This window comes from Cinclus cinclus, chromosome 5 (assembly GCF_963662255.1).
Source record: "Cinclus cinclus chromosome 5, bCinCin1.1, whole genome shotgun sequence".
In the NCBI taxonomy this organism is placed as follows: domain Eukaryota; kingdom Metazoa; phylum Chordata; class Aves; order Passeriformes; family Cinclidae; genus Cinclus; species Cinclus cinclus.
Genome location: NC_085050.1, coordinates 67753127 through 67759274, shown reverse-complemented (window position 1 = coordinate 67759274; position 6148 = coordinate 67753127). Strand labels below are relative to the sequence as shown.

Below are 6148 nucleotides of genomic sequence, written 5' to 3'. Positions count from 1 at the left end.
AACTTCTTGTTCCGAGTTCTGTTTGATACTGTAGAACTTCTGATCATAAACAGTAGTGAAATCCAAGTCCATGAGGTAGCTTTTATAATATTGATGTTGATTAAAACATCCCAAACTGGTTTTTGTGATTACACAGTGGAATTTGTAGAAAAGCTCAGCAATCAATATTGCCACAAGAAAAAAGATACTTAGTTTAGCTTTCTCAATTATTTTTCCTACTTGTTAAACACTGAATAACTTAATTTCTAAAAAATATAATTGGTAAAGTAAAATAGCTGAAATAAACAACAGTTGTCTACTTGAGTAGGATTTACTTTATCTAGTAGTTATCACTTCTTAACACACTTTTATTGTGTCTACTACTGAGCCAAATTGCTAATAGTTCAAGTAGGTTTCAGACAGCTGCATCTGAAATCAGTGGATCTCTGACTATTAAAGGAGAGAATTTGCTCTTTGTTGAAATCATGATTGCCACATCCCCTAAGAGGGATTTCAAGCATGGAAACAGAGGAGAGGGGCTTATTTATACCTACTGAGGACAAATAGAATACCTCCTTGCATTTTAATTTATGGCTAATTGTCCTAGGTTTGCTTTTTGCCATGGAAGGGGTTGGATTTCTTGTGGCAGACCTGTTTCATGGCCTGCAAACAGCTTTGAGTTCAACAAACTGTGAGTCATTTCATTTGGAAGAAGTTGTCCCAGGAGACACCACAAATAAAAGTGACTCTGTGGCAATTCCATCAAGTACCAAAAGGACCATATGGGAAGTTATTCCAGGATTTCTGCTCTTTGTAGACATGTTATCACAAACTGCTCAGAGCAATTGGAACAGCTGATCTCTCTTTTTTGAGTTAATATTTTTTTGATTTCTCAAGATCCAGAACTGCAATTTTTTTTCAAAGTCATTTTGGCACTAAATTGTTACTGGAAAAAAACTTTTTTTTTTTTTTCTTTTTTTTTTTTTTTTTTTGTACTTCCATGATAAATTAGTACCACTACTCCACTTCTAGCAACCAGTTATCAGGTTGCACTCTGCAATCAGAAAATCTGTAATCAGATTCTTTTGAACTCTTCCACAAGTCTTGTCACAGCACCTTTCTTTTACTATGTGATTTCTGCCTGCACAAACACAATTTAAAGTTGAAGTTCATGTAGATTAGCTGTTGTAATGTTGCTTGATGAGCTGCCAGATAGGCACGTGTAGGTACTTCAGCTGAGATTTGATCTGTTGCTGCTAAACTCTCACTTGCCTGAGGTTTTCATAATCCTTAGGGCATTACCTCGGCTGCTAATTACTTCTCTCATCATGTACAAAATTGTGTTATTTCCCTTAAAGGTGATGCATCATCTTCATGCAGCTTAACTTGCAGACCTGCAAGTCTGTTTCCAGTTGTTCCATTGAGTTTCTTGTTCTACTGGTTTCCTATCAGCTTCTGCTTTTCAATTACAATAATTTGGAAACACATGATTTCAGTACCTATACTTCTAGATTTCTGAATGTAGTTAATTTTAGCTATTGAGCATCCCTGTGCCTGCTTCCTTTACAGATGAATGCACAGTGTCAGCAGTTGCATATCCATGCAGTAATTGTGTCTGACTTGCAAAAACATTTTAAGATATCTATGTGTAAAATGTCATGGAGGTATACTTTGTACTGTGTTCTGTGCTGTGGACCAGGCCAAAGGAGAGGATATGGTTTAATCATTAGAAGCCTTGGACTGAGAGGCATTACTTCAGGTTTCTATTCTTGATTTTAATGCTGACTTAACATGTGACTTGTGTGAGTGATATAACCTTTGCATGCCCCTGTCTACCCACAGATAAAATTAGTGTTATCATCTCTACTTCTCAAGTTTTGTCATTAAAAAGAGTACACTGGTCTGTCTGTGCAAGCCCTGTCTGAAAGCCTGAGAAATATAAAGCTCAGCTCTGAGGAATAATTTCCAACCCTTTACATGCTCATCCTTCACTGGCATAGCTTCTCCTTCCTGAGGTACTGGCCCATACACCCCATTAGTGATCTCTCACAAATTCATCTCAATAAGCCAAAGGAACTATAAACCAGAAGCACGAGTGCTGTGAGCACAGGAGAAAGGGCAAATCACATCTTTGGTGTATGGTCTATGAATAAACAAATCACTCTCACAAGCAATCCTGGTAGCTGTAAACCTCAGCTCCAGTTGAAGGCAATAATTTACTACCTGAGCTCAGCCTTTTTGACCTGCCTAATCCAGACACACCAAATTTTGGTAGTAGTAGATAATGAGAAGGACAAAAAAGCCAGAGCACCAATGAATGGGGGGTTTCTGTGTGTAATTTTGTGAAGTCGTCAGGTGCCACGTTGCCATAAATGATGTAACTGGGCTGGACAAAACTGTGTTCCTCTATGGTCCATACAGGAGATGTGTTGAGTAAGTTTTACTTCTGCAAGAGTTAAAAATATTGCACTTGTGCAACTTGTAAGTGGTATAGATTTACATATGCATGAGTAAAAATCTTTTTTTTCCCCTCTTGCTTGTGTGATTAGACCAGCTAGAGACAAAATGGACCTCAAAAGGAATTGGCCCAACTGTGCATCTGTCTTATGGCTCTGCTCTATAAAATACCTCTCACAGGAGATATGAAAGCTCTCTGGAAAATCCCACTCTAAGTACAATCTAGTGTTGAAAGTGCTGATTTTGATCTGTACTGTTTTTCTCCTCAACTTTCTGATCTTCAAAATAAAAAAGAGAAAATTGAAGTTCCTGAAAGCTGGAGCCAAAAGAGCAGAATAACAGTTTTAAGTGATACTCTTGGGCTAAATTTAACAGTGAGGAGAAACAGCTTTGTTAGCTCCACCTTCATGTGTGAGGACTGCATGAATTAGCAGAAAATATTTCAATTGTAAAAGGAGAAGGAAGGGAAGGGAGGGAAGGGAAGGAAGGAAGGAAGGAAGGAAGGAAGGAAGGAAGGAAGGAAGGAAGGAAGGAAGGAAGGAAGGAAGGAAGGAAGGAATTTTATTTGCCACTGCTACAGCAACAGATTTCCACAAAAGGGTGGAAAAGAGTGCTGAAAAGCCACATAGTCTTTTCTTGGATATATACATCTGCTAAAAAATTACCAATCCAAGAGGGAGACATTAAGAAAATAATCAAACAATTAAGAAATAAAGTTTAATATATGATCTGGTGAAACAACTTGGAGAAGGGACTAGAAGTTCTGTGTGCTAGCACAAAGCCTGACTCTAAGCCTTATATATGTACTCTGAGTGTTCCTGGAATAAATGATAATGCTGATAGAAAGATAAGTGATAGAGGCACAGAGCCTTATGACATTATTTATTATAACAAACTGCCTGCTTTGCTGAGAGGGTAAATACCTATTACAGACGAAGAGTGATGTCAAAACTTTTACTGGCTCTACTTATAGCAGAATTTTCCTCATCACATTGAAGTTTAGTCAGTGCAGGTAGCAGAAGACTACTCTCTCTTGTTTGACTGTAGCTATTCTGGTATACAACTTCATACCTGTAGTGCTGAAGCAGTAACCTTTCCTTTTTGTTTTCCAATCACTTCCAAAATTATTCTTCCAGCTGCTAGCCCTTTGATTTTTTTTTTTAATATTTCCTTTTAAAACATAGAAGTGTATTATTCTCTGTGGATACACTGTACTCAGAGACAAAATAGCTTCTTTGTTCCAGTTGTGTTACCTTCTTGTAAAGACTGGGCTAGCTGCTTGTGGAGCACAGAGGACTCACATTCAGGGTTTTCTACAGTAATAGAGATAATTGGTACTTTTTAAAAACACAGCCCATCATTCATGGTTCCATGAAAACATTCATGTTATCTTAAATGTGAAAACAATCACGTTGTCTTAAATGTATGGCCTCACATGGCTTCCAAGACAAATGTTTCATAAAATACAAGGTGTAATATAAACTTGGCTGTATATGCAAGGGAAAACTAATTGCAGGAAAACAAAGATACTTCCTCAAATCCAGGGAGCTTGAGACAGGAAAGTTTCTGTCATTCCTCTTGAGAAATTAGAGCCCATTCACATTTAAGCTCTTCTCAGAAGCTTGTTCTGAACTTCTTGGAAAGAATTCAGGAAAGTGGAACAAATAGCATTTCTTGTGATTCTTCAGTCTTTTACAATATTATTTAAAATGATTTAGAAGAAAAATCATCATCTTAACTCAGTAGAAGAGCATACCTCTGTATAATAAATGCCAATTGACAGTAGTTTGGCAAACCGTGATTACTTTTTATGAACTTAAGAGAAGTAGTCCCTGAGCTCCTGAGGGGCCTGCAGACCACTGAGGGAAAAAGAACAAAACAACTGAGCTATTCTGTTCTCTGGTTTATATCTTGGCACAGCAACAGGTATATGCTGTTTAGGAAACACAGAACAACTAAGTCTACAGCCAGTATTGAAAATTAACTCCCCTGGAAATTCAGGGGTAAGGTGACAGGGGTGCGTCAGTAACCTTATTATAATTATCAGGTACTACGATGGGGTGTGTTGCATTGATCATCATGGATGTTCCTAATTAGGCTGCTGATGTACAGAAAGCTATGCCAACAGGTATCTTTACAGGTCTGGATGCCAAGGCAAGTGCAGGAAAAAAGTAGGGAATGTGTGCCTTTTTGTATTTTCATGTAGTAGAAAACAAGGGTATCAAAGTTTAAGGCTCTAAAATCTGAAGGTGCTTCAGGGTGTTCTGTGAATAGAACCACGACTGTCTGATTTTCACAGTGAAAGAATATCTCCGGAGGGGGGAGAATGTTTTTGTAGTAAAGTACAACTTTTTGGGATGTGCAGATTCAATGTAAGTACTGTTCCATTACTGGGTAGGTGGGTGGGCGAGACGGCAGAATAAATGACTCGGTTTGCACGGATGAGTAACGACCCAATTCCTCTGCTGAGCTAAGGTGTGATTCTTTGGCAGACTGATATTGCTGTGGAGGCTGCATTAATTTGTATTTGCATACTATGGGGATTACTTTACACAGATCGCCTTAATTCTGTGTCTGAGCTTATGCTGAATCTTCTCTGTGGTGTTTATTACCTCAGACTGTATCTGCTCAGGAATTCTGCTCAAAAGGGGGAGTTTTTCACTCAAGGAGCACAGGTGTATGGCATGAGGTAAAGCGATTTATGTGGAAAAATAAGGAAATCTGCATTCAAACACGCTTTTTAGGTAATGGGAAGTTTAGTATGTCATTTGGTGCCAATTTAAGATAATTTCCTCTCCTGCTAGAGAGATGTGAACCGAACCGCAGATTGTGTTGGCTCTTTCTAGTCTTTGAGAAGTATCAAAGTTAACGAGCCAGAGGGATAACGCTGGGGGCTGAGAATAGGGAGCCTGCAGTTTTATTCTTGCCCCGGCAATTATGCGCTACGCATGTGGCCACAGCGTTTAACTCCTGGTACCCTCAGTTTCTCTGCTTGACAAATAGTGACTCATGCGTTCTGCACGGGGAGCCAGTGCAGCGCTAGAATTCCTGCTTGCGAAATCGGCTTAAATCTTTCGGAGAGAAGCGTTAATGGTTGCAGGGTAAGGCCAGCAGTGCCGCGGGCGGGATGCGGGTGCAGACACGTATCATTTTCCCAGCTGCCAGCCGCACGGCGTTGCCTGCCATCTGCATTTTCCAGCCCGCTGGAACACGAGCGGGAGGCGGCGGGAGCCGGGCGGCCGCGCTCCCCCGGGGCTCTCCGGGGAGGCGAGGGGCGGCGGGAGCCCCGCGCGGTGCGGCCGGGCCCGCCAAGAGTTAACGGCGGCTCCCCCGGGGCCGCGCCGCCGCCTCCCCACCCCGGCGCTGCATTATTATTATTATTTCTCCCCCCCTTCCCTCGCCTTCCAGTTTTGGCAGGGGATTAAAGCAGCTCCCCCCTGTGGCAGCAGTGACCCAGAAACGAGTTTGATTCACGGAGTCCTTCCTCCATAACAAGTACAAACGTCAGTCAGAGGGAATCTGTGTGTGAGAGAGAGCGTGTGAGTGTGTGTGTGTGTGAGTGCGTGTGAGTGTGTGCGTGTGGCGCAGCGAGTCGCTCTCCGTGCCCGCTGCCCGGCGCCGCGCCGAACTCATGCGGCGGCCCCGAGCCCTCCGCGCAGGGGGAGCCCGGCCGCGCCGCCCGCCCTCGCCGCCGCCGCGCCGCCGCCAGCAG

General features: G+C 41.8%; 1 protein-coding gene across 1 annotated transcript in view; it reads left to right on the top strand.

The window, feature by feature from the left end:
• Positions 1-5952: 5952 nt before the first annotated feature.
• JADE1 (jade family PHD finger 1) overlaps positions 5953-6148 on the top strand; it is a 39168-nt gene continuing 38972 nt past the window's right edge. The window contains exon 1 of the mRNA XM_062493117.1: positions 5953-6148. The gene's annotated coding sequence lies outside the window, so the exon portion shown is untranslated.